The sequence below is a fragment of the Lissotriton helveticus genome, chromosome 11 (assembly GCF_964261635.1).
Source record: "Lissotriton helveticus chromosome 11, aLisHel1.1, whole genome shotgun sequence".
NCBI classification, from domain to species: Eukaryota; Metazoa; Chordata; class Amphibia; order Caudata; family Salamandridae; genus Lissotriton; species Lissotriton helveticus.
The window spans coordinates 581,497,219-581,514,992 of NC_136072.1; the positions used below are offsets into that span (position 1 = coordinate 581,497,219).

General features: G+C 45.4%; 1 protein-coding gene across 2 annotated transcripts in view; it reads right to left on the reverse strand.

Moving 5' to 3' along the window:
* The window catches only part of PBDC1 (polysaccharide biosynthesis domain containing 1), a 74,375-nt gene that overhangs the window by 39,297 nt on the left and 17,304 nt on the right, over nucleotides 1-17,774 (reverse strand). The gene's annotated exons all lie outside the window — the stretch shown is intronic.

Consider the following 17,774-nt stretch of genomic DNA (forward strand, 5'->3'; position numbering starts at 1 on the left):
AAGCCGCAAAGGCAGCTGTGCAAACGGCTTCCTTAGCTACAATTGCTCGCTCAAAAGAAGTAATAGACGGTGAAACGTTACTAGCAGTAAAAGCCTCAATGCAAGGCAGCGATGCAGCGTTACCTCTAAACTATCCACTCACGTATACATACATGATTGATGCAAACACCGTTCCTTTTGCTCGAATCCCTGGAGTGGGGGACAGAGTAATTCCAAGCAGGAACAGGAGAGGTGCTTTGGTTCAAAAAGCACATATGGGAGAGGGTCTGAGACATCGAGGGATCTTGGAATCTCTAATAGAATTAGAAGAGATGTACTGGTGGCAGGGAATGAGCGTCCAAGTTTACAAATTCAGAATTAACTGTGACACCTGTTACAACGATCATAGCTTCGAAAACCACCATGTACCTGACTACAGTGTAGCCAGCCCAGTTCAGACACCATTGTTAGATAGCATTAGACTATCTACACGCAGACGTCACCATGGACCGATGCGGTCCCACAACTACTAGGACAAGATTTATTTGGATGTGGCCCCAGCGCTCGGCTGACGCCAGAACTGTTATAAAGGATCTGCGAGTCTTTATCGGCACATACGCAATCGGCACGCTACATTCTGACCAGGGTCCTGCGTTTAGCTCTCGAGCTTACAAAGAGGCCATAGCTAGCTTGGGCGTTGCATTGCGGTATTCTAGTCCCTTCCATCCTGAGGGTAATACAGTAGTGGAAAGAAAAAAACGTGACATAAAGCAATCCATAACAGCTAAGGTATTAGGTTTGTGTGATGGGTGGGCCAAACATCTAATAAGTGTCCAACGTAGTCTTAATAATCTGCCAAGAAATTCTCAGGGGGGAATCACTCCATATGAATTACTGTTACTAGAATGATAAATCGAAGACCTCGATTGTCAAACTTCAGTGGTGGAACAAAAACCCTTTGATGTCAAAGATCGTTTGGCTGTTTTACAGGACTTAAATGAGACAAGAAGAAGTCTGAGTAACACAATACAGAAGCAAACGGCCACTGAAGAAAAACCACCTGTCTCAGCAAGACCTGTCTGGATTCCAAAGATTGGGGATCTAGTCAGGGAAAAGATCACGGTAAAGAAGGAATTTGGGCCTTCTTACAGAAAAGCAGTACCTGTCTTAGCTATCCACGGAACAAGACCAGTATTACTACCGCCCCTTGCTGGTAAAAGGGAGAACAGAGTTGTGTCCATCGACCTCGTCAAACCACATCATGTGGCCGATAAGTAGTAGGCCCTGTGGACTCAAAAGAAGTAGCAGATGACCAAATCTTGCTACAATCCAAGAGGTTCAAACTGAAAGACTTATCACCTTTGATAAACCTCAGGTAAGAAAAGAAGAACTAGGCAACAAAGCCATGGAACTTGTGCCTCTGGATACCCAAATAACAGTTCGTCAAGAAACACCTGTCTACAATGATATAGCAACTGACTATACAAACATGGCAAAAGAAGAAACAGCTCCAGCGATTTCAAGCAATCCGGATGCAATTCCAACAATTGACAGAACTGCCTCTGGCTATTTTATCAACTTTGATGCATTTTCTGAGGATCCCAGTGAACCTGAAAATACGCCAGCAAATAAAACTTTCAAAGAAAAAAAAAACCGAACTCTTTCATCAACTTGAAAAAATATATCTGGTTTCACTATGGGTTGAATTTTGGATTGTGTTAGGTGTACTTTTCCTCCTGCTCTGGCTCATATTGGTGTTAAGTTTGGGAAGGATGATAGATGGAAAATACAGTACAATGGACACAGCAAGTAAGAAAATCAATTTGGTCCTGAAACCTCACAAATCATCTCATCGTGAAAGAAGAGACCTGTCATCAGTAAACATCACAGCCGTTCCTATACCTGGTGGTATAGCATGGGACAGAACTGATTATGACATTTACGGCCCGGTGGAACTGCTGAAGATTCCACACCAGTTTAAGGTTTCTTTGAGTGACTTTGTGGCACCCAGCACATTTTCTGATGATTGGGGCTTTGAAACTGTTAACAACATGATGACAGATTTAGAAATGTCAGCTAAATTTACAGAACATGAATACCTAGAAGGTTCATCAGATTATGAACAAATGTATTGTTTTAATCATTATGGTCACCATTATTTGCATAAATCAGCAAGCCCTAGAAATATTTTTACTTATAATCAATGGGAACATTGTCCAACGCCACAAAGGGGAAGCTCAAAAACATTTTATGAAAAATGTCAGTACTTCTCAGGGTTTAATGTTACAAATCCAGAAACTTTTTATTTTAAAAATATAAATAAGACAGGAATGAAAACAATGTTGACCAATACTAAACAAATTTATTCTGCAAACTTTTATGCTCAGCTGTCTACATTAGGTTTTGACTTTTGGAAAGACAACATTGAGACAAAAACTGTCTGGAGCACAAAAGACTGGCAGGTGTAAGGTTTAGAAGCCTTATTCAGAGCCTGCATCATCCCAGAACAAATAATGTTTTTAAATGACACTGTTCAACAAACGTCTTGTCTTGGCCTGGCTAAGATAAAAGATTTAAACAAACCGTCTATACCTAAACCCACCTCTGACAGTAATGACACTACAGAAGAGGAGGTAGACGTACCATATATTTTTAAACAGAACTAATCCTAATTGGAACAAGCATTTGCAATGCAATAGGTCTCGCATTAGGAAAGTTTGAGCTATTAGTATTGTAAATGGCAAAGTTTTTATTTATGTTTTTTTTTAAATAGCTAAATTAATAGCTTTGTCATTTACAATGCTAATAGTTATAACTTTCGCAAATGTGATACCTATAGCATTTGTAATGCAATATGTTTTGTATTTACATAACTTAAATGTATTGATATTACAAATAACAATGGCGTTTAATTTTTTTAAATAACTAATACTTAAATAAAAGTTATTGTAATTTATAATGGCAATAGCTTAAACTTTTCTAAAGAACTTTTGTGAAATTATGTTCAGTGTATTTTATTGTGAAGAAAATCCAAGAACAGAAGTGAAATATTAACTTTTTTTGTGACATTTGCAATAAAGCTTGAAACATTGATAGCGTATATTTGAACCAGTTGTTGTTGAATGGTTGCACAGATTGATTCTGTGAGGAAAGACAACGTCCTTCCAGACAATGTATTTCACAAAAACAGAACAGTGCTTAGAAGCATTAGGGAGCCAAGTGAAGCATTCGTTGCAGTTTTCTCTTACCTTACAACAACTGCGAGGGCAGGGAAATCTTCGCGAGAGCGCGTCCTGCAGTCCGTCCAAAGCTCGCGCCGCCGGCCTGCGACCAGGAAGTCAGGCAGGCCGGCCGGGACAACCGGAAACAGGAAGTAGGAGGGCGGGAGCCTACCCCGATTCCCACGGAAGAGCCGCGATTGTTTGGAGCACCGGAGCAGGCAGGAGCCTACCCTGCGCCCCGGTGCCGAAGAAGGGAGTAAGAGTCCTGCTGCTGGTGAGAGCCGCTGCACCAAGGAAGCCGGTGAGTGGGGCTTCGCCTTGTTAGGTTGGGCTGCGAGGGCGGGGGGCATGTGTGTGTGCGCGCGCGACGGCGGGCTGTGTATGTGTGTGAGCGTGCGTGTGTGTATGTGTCTTGGAGTCTGTGTATGCGTGTGTGTGTGTGACTGTGGGGGGTTGCCTGTCTGGGTGCCTGCGTGTCTGTGTAAGTGTAAGTGCGTGTGCGCGCGTGTGTGTGTCTGTGTGCAGCTGACTTGCTGGGAGTATGGGAGGGAAGTGCACGGCACAGCGCAGGACGGAACGTGCGCGTTCGCGCAGACAAATCCAGGAAAAAAGCTCGTAACACCCTCTTGTCCTCCTTCCCTCGTGACAGGCAACATTAGGTCTCCAGCTGGACACCTGCATCCTTTGGATGCAGTTTACCAGCTCGACCTAAAAAATGGTTAATCTGGCCCACAGACACAAATAACTGTCAAGATAGATTCCTGAACAAACCACGGGGGTTCACAGTGAATAGGCCAGATCTGAAATATTCCCAGAGACAACATCCAGGGATAGTAACTACTTACAGTGTAGGAAAACTATGCCTTGAATGGCTACATAAATCTACACTTCCAGAAATTAAACAACACTTATCTTTACTTAAAGAAGGCAATGATTTGTGAGATATCTTAATGGGACCTCGCAAAAAACGACAAAAACTTTTCATATACGCCGGTATATACGCTGATTACAATGAAGCATGGAAAATAACGCAAATGGAAACTGCAGAAAGAATACGAGAAATTGATCGTATTAATTTAGAGAAAAGCCTCTCTGTAGTGGACAATGGGTTAACGACTCTGTCCTCCAGAATTTATTCTTTGGACAGCATCGTATCATCTGCAATTGACATAATAGAGCAAGATTTGCTAATGTTACAACATGGCCAGTCTCAATTACGTTCTATAATGCTGCTAGGTTGGACGTTACAAAATCTCAGTTCAGGCTACGTGCCATGGCGTCTAATCAATACCACGTCATTGTTTACTGTGTTTAACCTTACAGATAAACAAATCTCTTTGGCACAAAGAGGAGCAGACTATATGGTGCTGAGCATTGAGAAACTGGAAAGATTACCATTGACAGTTCCTGAGAAGCCTGTCATTGAATGGATAATACATGGCACCATCACGATACCAGTGACGATTTTCCAATTTCAGTATTGTCTACAGCATATACCAGCGGGGATGTATGAAAGGTTGGGTAAAGAATACATTAAGTCGACCTGGAATTTACCATACACACACAAATGTTGGAAATGGGGAAAGGAGGTATTCCTTAGTGGTAAAAATTGTAAGAACTCACTAAGTGGTACACTTTTGTGCAAAGGTATTAATTTACACGGAGCCTGCGAAGGTTCTGCAAATAACCTCTCTTGCCACTTGCACGGTTCACCCTCAAGAGAGATAGAACCAATTTTCAGGCAGCTATCCAATGGCAGTTACGTTATGCTCAATGACCATGTGGAAAAGTCAGCCCATAACGCACCTGATGCCCAGGCTGCTGGCGCAGGACGCCTCTTAGTTCCCATCTTGAACAATTACCAAATAAAGAGACGGGCGCTAGAAGCAGGAAAACAAGAACAGAGTTTTATTTCTCATGAGGAGAGCCTGTCATTTCGGACACTCGCATAGTGTCTTCAGGAGGTGCTCTAACAAGTGTCTCTGAGGCTTCGTCTTTTATACACATGTTTACGATGCACAAACATTCCTTATTGCAATAAAGACGCTTTGAAGTAGGAAAAACATGCTTGGAATCCCAGCTTCAGGCCTATTCCCATACCAGTCGCTCAGATGTCATCCTCCCCTCCTGAATGTAACAAGAGATTGTGATCTCTCAGCCGGACATTCCTACAAGACACGAGGGCAGGAGGGGATGATCAGATCAAAGGTTGGGCAGGCGATAAGATCGGGCACTTCGGTTGGTGTATCACGGTTTTGTTATGCTGGGCAGGAAAAAGGGGGGGGGTGTACATCCACGAGGCTTGGTCTTAGGACTTGGGACCGGGTCGAAAGGCCAAGTGCAGCTGGGGGGGGGGGGGGCTCGTCAGCAGAGGGGAAGGGTGTTCTTGGGAGGAAATGGGGGGTGTGGGTCAAGCAGGAGTGTTATTTCTAGAGCAGGGTCACGCAGAGGGAGAGGGTCTTATGGCCGATGCATGAGCAGTGCGCGCAGGGAGGGGTGCCGGGGGTTTAACAAACGGGCAGAGAGGCCATGGAGCCCAAAATGGCTGTCGTGTACGTGTGTGCATGGGTCTATGCTGGCGGGATAACACAGTCAGTGTTTCGCGATATCCGTTCTGCATACAACAAGGGGTACAGTGAACACAAATGAACGCCGCTTATGTGCATATACATCGCCATTTTCAACAGTCGCCGCTTTTTTTACATAAGCTAGTTCATTTCTATACAGTCGATACGATTGGCGGAATGTGGTACATATGTTTTTACATTTGTTGGGTTATTCATACAAGTCTAGAGATCGGCATAATACCTAGTCGGGGTCAATCAAGAAAAAGGGTTCCGACACATTATAGAATCAGGTTCCGACTTTCTCTCCGGTGACATCAACATACAGTAAAAAGTGCTCTGATACCTTCGGGTCTTGTCAGTGCTATATGAGACTTGTGGAGAACTAAATACATTGAGGGAGGAATTCAGTTCGATACAAGCAATTAGTCAAGGGGTGGGTAGAAAGTTCAGGAAGGGGGGTCTTCGTCACAATGTCTTTTTAACAGAGTCCGTCTTCTTTTGTTGGCGCTGTTGAGCACCGGCGGTGGAGCTATAGGTCCAGCTCGGATTCATCCTTACGCGTTGCAGGGTGCGATCAGTCCTCTGCTGTTAGATCACAGTCCTGTTTCCCAACTGATCTTCTTAGGGGTGCCTCATGCTGGGCACCTGCGTGTCTTTCTTCTTCCGTGGCAAAACCTTATGCTATCTAAATGCTGCTCTTCTTTTCTGAGTCAAAAGTTATGCGAAAAGGGTGATGTTGTTGAATAATCGAGGGAAGAGAGGGCGGAGTGGGATCAGATCTTTGAACACACCAAGGGACCAAAGGAGCAAAGGATGACGAGCAGGCAGGCCCATCAGTCGGGCTCAAAAGGGACGGGGACTTCAGGCACGAGTGGGTCAGCAAATCGAGGGCTTCAAAGCAGCCCTTCATTCCTTCATCTGCCGAGTTTGAGAGTGGTGCCTCGTCCCGCGTCTCGTTGCTCTGCGACTCCACCTTTGGTCGAGGTCACACGTGCTTCATGATCTGTGGCCGGGCTGTGCGTCACGTCCAGCTCCTCTCCTCCGGTGATTGTATCTTTGAATGAGTACAAAACAAGTTTTAGAAAAACTGGCAGGAGAAGACATTTATACAGCTCAATTCCGTCCCCAATCCTAAGTAGGTGGGGGATATGTTCATTGATCACAGTCAGAAGTCATCACTTATGGAGTATGTAGGAGGGCATTCCCACTGAATTCGTAAGTCTATTTGGCGTCCATTTGTGACGTACGTGGAGAGAAATCGGACTCCTATCAACAGTGTATTATATCAAACTCGAAATCGAGTCCTTAGGTAGAGACTCGCCCTTTTTCTTTTTAACCCAAGTACTGACAATCTTACATTTCCCTTCGGGGTCGGCTAACTCTTGCAAGCAGGGGCGTTATCATCATGAGAGGGGGGCAGATGTTAAACATGCTTTTCTTGGGGAGTGACTGTTAATCAAAGTCATCAATTACGCTTCGGGGATAGCTGATATGGAGCTGGGGTCAATCGGGAGAAGCGAGGACGCTTTGGACAGGGAGCTGGGGTCAATCGGGAGAAGTGAGGACGCTTTGGACATCCGCACGTAAGTGCAGAGGGGTGAGGAAATCTGGGCATTTGGGAATTCTAACGAACTGAAAAACAGAAGACCATTGACGTTATAGTCCCCCTATAAAAAGGCCAGATTAGGGGACATCAGTCGTCTTACCTGTCCTTTCTTTCATTACCAACTCGAGTTATATCGTTTTGCAGAAAGGAGAGGTAGTAATATGGCAAGTTACAATCGTTTTAGTTCCTGTCAATTTTGCCGAGCACCTTTGTGTTCGAAGAGACCCAATTACAATACAAGTACTTGGGTAAACCTCACCTCGGAATATTCCTTAAACTTTCCCTATTTAGTAGAACGTAGGAATTTATTCATTAGTGCACGTCATTCTTGGTTGTATTATTCGGGGTGCCAAGCGAAGTCATATTTTGTAGTTTCCGCTTCAGGCTGTCCTCCCAAGCGCTAAGTTCAGGGAGAGAAATAGTCATTGCTTGCACGTCATGTGTAGGCACCATAATCAAACCCCTTTTTCCCATCTCTTCGTCCGCTAGATCACCATTTTTTTTTCGTACTTTAATCGACGTTCCGATGTGACCTGCAGAAAGAGGGAAAAAGAAGGGGGGCGGGGGCAGCATTTAAAAACACATTAGCGCGCATAAACCCGAAAAGGCTTTTACTTACTACATACTCGGCCTATCTACACGGGATGCAGTCCCTGCCAACTTGGCGTTTAAGCCCAGGTGGACCGTTTAGTGTGGGAGAAATTATTATCGGAAGCCTGTAGATAGCATAGGTCGCCCAAGTGTGGTATTACGGACCGTGCGCAGGGGGGGGGGGGCGGTCAGAACAAAGGGCAGTCGGTGTAAAGTGGGGGGCGAGCTCGTGCTATCCTTTGAGGAAGAGGGATAACCTACAGTGGTACGGGGTCGTTGTCGTTCGTACTAGGAGGGTCAGGTGGTACTCCTTCGGGGCGACTTAGGGGCATTTTAAAACAACTTTCCTGATACAGGTAGCATATAAAGTATAGGCTAAATACCAGGATCTTTAGCGGTTGCTTTAGACTGTACAAAAATGAAAAACACATACAACAAAAACCTGGACCGTTCATATTTGCAATATTTCTGAGTACTATACTTTTTAACCCTTAACTAATCGAGCTGAGCCATTTCACCTGTATTTTAGTTATATCGGAAATAGTGGTCATTTATTCGAAACTTACCAATCTACGCGTGACAACTATGTTGGCTTTTTCCAAAAATCTTTAATAAGAATGTCGGTGCACACATACGGGCCTACAACCCCGTGGGCCGGCCACGGAGCAGGCTGGAACTGTACATGTGGGGACACTTATTAGTGGAAAACCTAATAGAGTCGGTGGTCGTTAATTTCATAATAAAAAGTGCGACAAGTGCAATAAAATCATATCGAAACTTCAGTGTGAGCGAGTATCATAAGTGTTGAAATTCGAACTTTCAATAATCATGATGCGTCAAAACTTAACAACAATTCATTGTCCGAATGTTCAATCAGTACCCATCCCATATCAATTCATTGTCCGAACACATAATCAGTACCCATCCCATATCAATTCATTGTCCGAACTGACAGTACACATCCCATATCAATTCATTGTCCGAACATATAATCAGTTCACATCCTATATCAATCCATGTGTTTAAAAACTGCATACATATCTCATGACACTAAGGCTGAGCAATCGGGGTACAACAAGGAGTTGAAAGTTTCATCTGTACCGGCGCCATTTTGGGTGCAGCCAGGCAGATCCAGGCATAGTCAAAATCTCCACCAACTCGTGGTTGGCCCAGAGCCTCTTTCGGCAGTCCAAAAGTTCCGTTAAAGGGCAACAGAAAGGATCGGCGGTGTGAACCATCAGTCAAAGGGGGAGGGAGGCAGCAATTTTTTCTACCGGGTCATACTGGGTTTTCACCGGAACTGATCCGAACTGTAGTCTGCAGGATTTTAGTCATTCAAACTGAGGCTGGCGCCAGCATGGGAGCACCGACGTCTCGCGGCTGCATTTTCATCGTTCCGCGGGCAATCATGGCAGTCATTCCCCATCGGGGGTGTCTGCGGGGGTTGGGGGCCCCCGTGGCTCTTATAGAATCTTCAAAGTCGAGGAGAACACTTCTGTTGTGGGACTCATTTCTTGATTAACAAGCAACCGGGCCATCCCTTCACGCCGGGCCCGCTCCTGCAGGGTCGACCGCCATTTTACGAGTTCCAGCAGTCACTGCATCACAAGAGTGGACGAACCCTTGTCGGGTGAGTGGAGCGTTGGGGGTGCCACTGGGGGCCTCCACCTGGGGAGGTGGGAGAGGCTCGTTCGTGCCGCCTCCCCTCCCAGTGCACCCCACGGCGTCTCGCTTGACATTTGTTATGGCCGGACCAGGCGATGAAGAAGAGGGGGGGGTCGGAGGCATGTGCAAGACACCCCCCCCGTGTTGTCGCAGCCATTATTTAAGAAAGAAGAGGAAGGGGCGCCCAGTACGTTTCGGGCCGGGCCTCCGGTTGATGGCGGCCGGACGCTCTTCGCCACGGCCCCAGGAATGGGTCCCTTGGTTCATCCAGGGGACAGACCTTGGCGCGTGGTGCCGCCTCCGGGCTATTCGCGTAGTGGTCCCTCCACCCCAGGCCTCTTGTGGAAGCCGGACCAGGCGATTAAGAGGGGGGGGTCGGAGGCATGCGCAAGACATCCCCCCCGTGGTCTGCAAGGCGCCGCTTCAGGGCTGAACGGGGAGCTCATACCAAGCCGGGGCTGGACCAGGAGATACGAGTGGGGGGGGGGGGGGGGGACGGGGGGGGCGGTGGCATGAGCAAGACCCCCCCCCCGTGTTGTCGTAGCCATTATTGAAGAAAGAAGAGGGGACGCCCGGATCCCGTTGGCCTCGGCTCCTTTTCTGGCCCACCTTACGCGACGACCTCCGGCCGACGGCTGGCAGCAGGACACGCCCTACACGTGCCGAAGATCTCGTCTTCCGGATGGGCGTAGCCGCGAACCTGTTGCACTTCGGGAGTTTCCAGAACGGGGGTAGGTATCTGCTGACTTGTATCTATCTCATGTTACCGTTATTGGGGCGTGGCAGGCGGTGGGACAGACATGTTTGGAGCAGTGAGGGGCGGCGAAGCCTAGTTGCCTCGTGGCCGTCGCGATGTCAAGCTTGGCTTCTCTCACCATTTTCATGTTTCTTATTACGGGCTTATTCCTAACGTTTCTTATTTCTAGCTAAATCATGTATTTTATCGTGAGCTATTTCTAACGTTTTCTTATTTGTAGCGAAAATCAAAAACTCATCAGTGGCCTACTGACTTTACTCGATTCCTTTTGTTTTCCCTAACGATTTTTATATATTTTTTTTTATTTGCTAGCACGATACAGCGGCTAATCCGCATTTTTCTTTATATTTGTCCTTTTTATTAGGGGTGCCTTCCGGCCGAGCCGGATGACCTACCTCTAATAAATGGTCCGGGTGGAACTAGTTTACCAATCAGTGGGGAGTAGATAGGCATGACAGATTACAGCAGGGGACAAAGGTTCGCATTACCTACCCTTCATTACTTGCAAAGACTAGACAGAATATTTCTATTCCACGTTATTTGCAAACAGAGAATACCTCAAAAGAACTATTCCTTGAACAATAAATGTCCAGACAATCAATCAATCAGTGGGGAGAAAAACAGGCATGACGGATTACAACGGGGACAAAAATCTGCATTACCTATCCTTCACTATCTGCAAAGGGGGGCAGAATATTTCTATTCTTCCCTGTTTGTAGACAGGGAATATCTCAAAAGAGCAATAATCGATAAAAATCGATAACAAACAATCAGTGGGGAGAAAGATAGGCATGACGGATTACAATGGGGGACAAACGTCTGCATTACCTATCCTTAACTATTTGCAAAGAGAGAGGAACGTTCCTATTCATCGCTGTTTGCAAATAGAAAATGTCTCAAAGAGAACCAATACTTCAAGTACAATCAATCAATCAATCAGATGGATAAAGCCATCCTACCAATCGGACGTAAAGACGTCCTACTTAACCTTACCAGGACCGGACCGTGTGGGCAATTCTTCGCCTTCCCCTTTCCAGCGCCCAATCGTTCTCTTTCTCCGTGTTTTTACCGCAGCATTCCTGTGGGATTCCAGTCAGGACAGTAGGTCACTTGAGAGAGGTCCGTTCAGAATCGGTGAAGTTCATTCAATCGGCAGCCGGACGAGGGCCCTCTCAAGGCAGGTATACTCCAATCGTTTAGATGTTCACCCCATCGTCTGGACCTCTCTTACCGGACCCTATGTCGCTGATGGACCCCGCGTTGGGACGCCAATTGTGGAAAAGTCAGCCCATAACGCACCTGATGCCCAGGCTGCTGGCGCAGGACGCCTCTTAGTTCCCATCTTGAACAATTACCAAATAAAGAGACGGGCGCTGGAAGCAGGAAAACAAGAACAGAGTTTTATTTCTCATGAGGAGAGCCTGTCATTTCGGACACTCGCATAGTGTCTTCAGGAGGTGCTCTAACAAGTGTCTCTGAGGCTTCGTCTTTTATACACATGTTTACGATGCACAAACATTCCTTATTGCAATAAAGACGCTTTGAAGTAGGAAAAACATGCTTGGAATCCCAGCTTCAGGCCTATTCCCATACCAGTTGCTCAGATGTCATCCTCCCCTCCTGAATGTAACAAGACATTGTGATCTCTCAGCCGGACATTCCTACAGGACACGAGGGCAGGAGGGGATGATCAGATCAAAGGTTGGGCAGGCGATAAGATCGGGCACTTCGGTTGGTGTATCACGGTTTTGTTATGCTGGGCAGGAAAAAGGGGGGGGGGGTGTACATCCACGAGGCTTGGTCTTAGGACTTGGGACCGGGTCGAAAGGCCAAGTGCAGCTGGGGGGGGGGCTCGTCAGCAGAGGGGAAGGGTGTTCTTGGGAGGAAATGGGGGGTGTGGGTCAAGCAGGAGTGTTATTTCTAGAGCAGGGTCACGCAGAGGGAGAGGGTCTTATGGCCGATGCATGAGCAGTGCGCGCAGGGAGGGGTGCCGGGGGTTTAACAAACGGGCAGAGAGGCCATGGAGCCCAAAATGGCTGTCGTGTACGTGTGTGCATGGGTCTATGCTGGCGGGATAACACAGTCAGTGTTTCGCGATATCCGTTCTGCATACAACAAGGGGTACAGTGAACACAAATGAACGCCGCTTATGTGCATATACATCGCCATTTTCAACAACCACAGCTGTTGTGGTATGTTGCCAGGTAGAGCTTATCTAGTTAGTGTATCATCCAGGGTGACTTGTTGTATGCAAGTATTGTATCCAAAAAGTGAGACAGAAAGGGAGACGGTGTTATGGCCTTCACTGAATAACTCTTCTATACAAATTGATACTTTAAGCAGAATGAAAGTCATTCTTTTACAAACAAATGTGCCACTGACCTCATCTAGAGAAACGTATGATCTGCAAGGACTTCTGCAGAGATACATGCATTATTATCAACAAACTGCCCAGTACATTTCGCAGAAATGTTAAGTCAAATCTTAAATATGTCTGATACCAGTGGCATCGCACATGTATTTAAGACGCTTTTTTTGGGACTGTTAGCACCATTTGAAGCAGTCCTCAGCATTTTTCCAAATTTCGTGCACTCTGTGTTTGGCGTCCTGCCTCTCATCTTGGGACTCGTAGCAGGAAATCTGTTTTGATTCCTTCTGCTCCGATATGGCAAGTCCAGTGACCAGCGATACCGAGATTACCATTGAAGAAGCCCTACTTGCCAAGATGTATCGTAAGAGAATTACCCAGGTTCTTGGCTTGGCTCGATTAAGGGATCTGAACACAACTTGGTTCCTTTCGTTCAGACCATACTGGCAAGATTGCATCCTGCCTGTTCTACAATGCCTGCTTTGCGGAGAAGAATGCGTGTTGGACGTTGTCTTACACTCCCATCAGTCCTGCCATCGGATGTTGACGCTTTGCTAGGTCCGGTAACGACTCATGCATCGTGTTGCCCCCAACGGCTGCCCATTCTGATGACGGCATTCATTGAGGTCTCACCGGCAAGTCTAACTGAGGGTGAGATACGTGACACTACAGGCACACAGGTACCACCTACTGTAGACATTGCTAATGCATCAAACGCTGACGGCGATGATACTCATCTATGCACATTTGACCTGCTAACTGAAGTGGTTCCACTTTCGCCTACTATGGTAGACGGTTTCTTTGCCAGCCTAGACGATCTGATGTTTTCTCCTGACACCGAGAATAACTTTTGACTAATGTACACAGCGTTCCCTGAACTCTGAAATTCGGTCTTCGTTTTTCAAAACAAACCGTCTAACAAATTTGAACTTTTTCCAAAATAGAACTTGTTGGCACAAAATAATCTGCTTGAAGTAGAACTATTCTTAGAGAACAAGATTTCTTTTGAAAACTTCCTAATGACAATATTTGGCCTTGTCATAAAAAATGAAACAGTTTTAAATGTTATGCTGTAGGATAGTCTTGATTTTTTCTGTACCTTTAAGAGACATTTCATGAATGTAATTTCGTCTTTCATAAATGTTAGAATGTATGCTCTCAAACTATGCTTCATATCGGTTGAGACCTATTTTTTCATACAGTTTGTACTCATTTCATGTGAACAAACCTTTCAAATGCAATTTGTATTTTGGGTGGGATTGTTAACACTTGCATTAGATATGTTAAATTCTTATACATTAAGTTTTATAACGTGGAGTGGGTGTTGTGTAGGAATCTAGGACCCTAGTGTAATTTTCCCATATATAGTTATAAATTACCCGATCCTTATATAGGCATAGAAATCATTACCATATTTAGACTGAGCCTATGCAGCCCAAATACGGCATGGCTACTTCCATTAAGTTCCGAGAATCAACAACGATTTCTTAGAAAAACCCGCCTTCAGCAGCTAGGGACTTCCCCTTGCCTGAATACTAATTTATCTAGGAAATCATGGAGTTTTCAAAGAACTGAGTCTTTGATGACGTTATTATGTTCAATCATACGTCAAACTCAGCACCTTCAAGGTATAAATATGCCTACATTTGCCCAGACAAACACACGGTGGTTTGGAGCAGGTCGACTATCTACTTGCCCGACGCGTCCTGCAGCAGCAAGTGCCGAAGGAAGCCGACCCTCCAGCTGACGCACTGAGAGACGCTGTCTTTTCTCCTGCTGAGAAATCCAGCTCCAGTGTTTCCAGGCTACCCTTGCGGGTTGCTGGGAAATCGAGTCCTGAGAGAGAGATACAAGACCTCCTTCATTCTAAAACTAAGGTACGGAGCGGATTAGACCCGTAGAGAATTCTTGGAATAAATTCTTGGCAAAGAATACTAAACTTGAACTACACCTCACTTACTCCTTCCCTTGTACTAGACTTAGGTTAGGTACACCGAGGTAGGCGTATTTTTAAAAGCACCAGTTGAGTGCTTTTAGTCATTATTTATCACTGTATGTATTTTAGGTATTTTATGGCTTAGAAACCATATCATGCTTTTACAGTACTATTTTATAATACTCTTCGTATTATATGCAGTGTACTTTATAACCAGTGTTACGATTGTAGCAGTACATTTCTTATGCTTGAGAAAGAAGACTGTTCAATAAATACTTTTTATTGAAAACACCAGTCTCTCTATTTCTCAGCACCTCTGGTGAAACGAAGCATGCACGAGTGACTGAGTAAAATAGCTATCTATTGTTTCTGCGACTCTAGAGATTTCTTTCTTATTCTTGGGAAACAAAGTGGTCATGTTTATGCGGTTGTCAGAAACTAATCCCTTCTTGTGAATTCGAGAACGTTTCTAGTGACCTCTGAGCTAGCTGGCACTCACAATTGAGTTTAATATATTCGGTAGAGACCTAGTCGACCTCAGTCCTACGTCTAAACTACAGGATATATTATTCCAATGCGCAGAGCCTATTGGGAATATAGGAACTACACTACAAGATGTTGTTCCCAAAGATGAGGACTGCCGTCTAATCCGTGTTGAGCTTGAGACAGCTGTCCTTCATCAGGTCGGCGACGTTCACCATACATCTGTGGAAGTTATTTTTGGTGGTGGAGAAGTCTTCTGAAAGCAAGATGATGACCTAGGTGTCATCGGCGATGATGTGGAGTCTGTGTAATCTGATGTTGTTGGCTGGGCGGTGGAGGAGCATGTACATGTTGAAGGGTGGGGCTGAGGAACATCCTTGGTGGGCACCGTAGATCTTCTTGGGTTCATAGATGAACGTGGGAGCTGAGGTTCTGGGTTCTTCCGGTGAGGTATGAGGTGATTCATTTGAGGGCATCTCCCTGGATTCCGATGTGGTGGAGTCTGTTGATCAGGATGTGATGGGAGACTGCGTCGAAGGTAGCCGATGGGTCCAGGAGGATGAAGACTGCAGTTTCGTTGAGCTTCAGGAGGGCCCTGATGCCATCAGTGGCTGCAATCTGGGCTGTCTCAGTACTGTGGTTGGCTTGAAATCCGGTCCGAGAGGGATCCAGGAGGTTATTGCGTTCCCAAGTGTTTGGTGAGTTGCTGGTTGATTGCCCTTGAGAACTTTCGCTGGGAAGGGGAGCAGGGAGATGGGCGGGTAGTTTTTCTGTTAGACGAATACATATAGTGGACCTACTTTTTGAAGACCCTGTATTAAATACGGACATCTGCAGTTTACAGTTTACTTTATAAATAACATAGGCCACGCTGGATTTTTCTTGCACATCCCCTTGTAAATATGGTCTGTATATATTGTATATTTCACTCACGCCGAGAGCACAAAGCACTTAATGTCACGAATTGCACCATTTGTTCACTCTTGTTCAGCCTTTTTATGTGGAAAGATATACATTTCGAATATCTATGAATGAATACGATTTATAAAATACGGCATGAATACGCAGATGGTATTGGATTCTCATTTTCTCTAGAATTGTTCCTGAGTAAAAGAAATTGTTGAATACTTCATATGTTCATGAGACTGAAAAGAAATATTTTGCACCTGAATGAACCAATTGCTTATAATATTACCTTACTGCCCAGGTTCATAGGGATACTGGGTTACCCCATTGGATATTGAACCAATCATGAAATCTAAGCGCGAACTTGTGGAGTCTTGACATTCAAGACGCTGGGTAGCTGAGGGTTGCAGCAGCGGGTGTTACAATTAAGTGGCAAACCAGCAAGAACACCAAAGCACTAGAGTACTCACCCAGCATAAGTGGTGATCTCAGTTACCATCCCCCAATCCTCCAGCTGTGGAGATTTCCAGCATATGGCTATGCAGTTAGGACTTTTAGCAGTTCAGGTGGCATGGCCCCCGCCTGTCAGAAGGCTGAGAGATGCATGTAGAAGTCTATATTTCTCAGGAAGCACTGTGCATGTGGTGCAATTGGGGCGGGTCGGTGGCACAGCACAAAAGCTCATAGAGTTACAGTTCACCACCACATACAGCAAAGTCCCTAGGCCATCCAGAACAGCAGTCACCAAGCCAAACTCCACTTCTCGCTCCCCAAGATAGCCACTGGGAAGACTGCGACAACCTGCCAGCTAGTGGTGCAGCATCTGCAGCCCTCCTCTGCACAGCAGGACCCAGGTAGTGTCACCCTGGTCACTGCAGGCATGCAGCAACCTGGTGACAGAGTCACGCTACGAGTAGACCGCCATGTCCACCGTCCACAGTTCAGTGGATGCTTAAGTTGAATCTCAAGTGTCAGAAGATCTTGAAGGCCTCACGCCGAGGGTTGCAGGAAGCTGGGTACTCTGCAGGTTGCAAACAATGTGAACGGCTGCAGCAATGGGTAGGATTATGCAGAATTGTCAACCATATGAGTGAAGCTTCATGCGCAAGCAGCCATCTTGGTCAGCAGCCAAGCCCTACCCTCCTCACAGGTCGATTAATTATTACAAATTTGTTTTTAAAAAGTCCCAAAGTTCATAAAACAACATTTATATACCAAGTCTTGATCTAAAGACAGAACCCAGCAGCAATTATCTCCTTTAATGCAAATGTGAGTAGGGTGCAAGATTCCTTATTTTTTTCCCACCACTTAAACCCGGGTGGGTGTATATGAAAATTACATTTTCTGTACAGATGTGGTAGTACCCATACAGTCTCATGAACTTCAAAACATCTTGCTTTTTCAATGTGTTATAGAAAAGACAAACTACTCTTTATGATTGTACTCCACAGCAGTTCCCGTATTTCCTGGTATGTTCTCATTGGTCTATGCTGCTAATCACCACCACCACCACCACCGTGTTATATTCCCCAAGCTTTTATTTCTTAAAATACTTAACCAAAGTTTTTGGCTCATAATCCTTCTAGTCTATTCAGTGTATTCGTATATTTTAATGACATTTCCATGAGGGCGCGGTTTCATGGAAAACCAGTTCTCTGGCAAGAGCAGCAAATTAGCTTCACAAATGAGTAATAC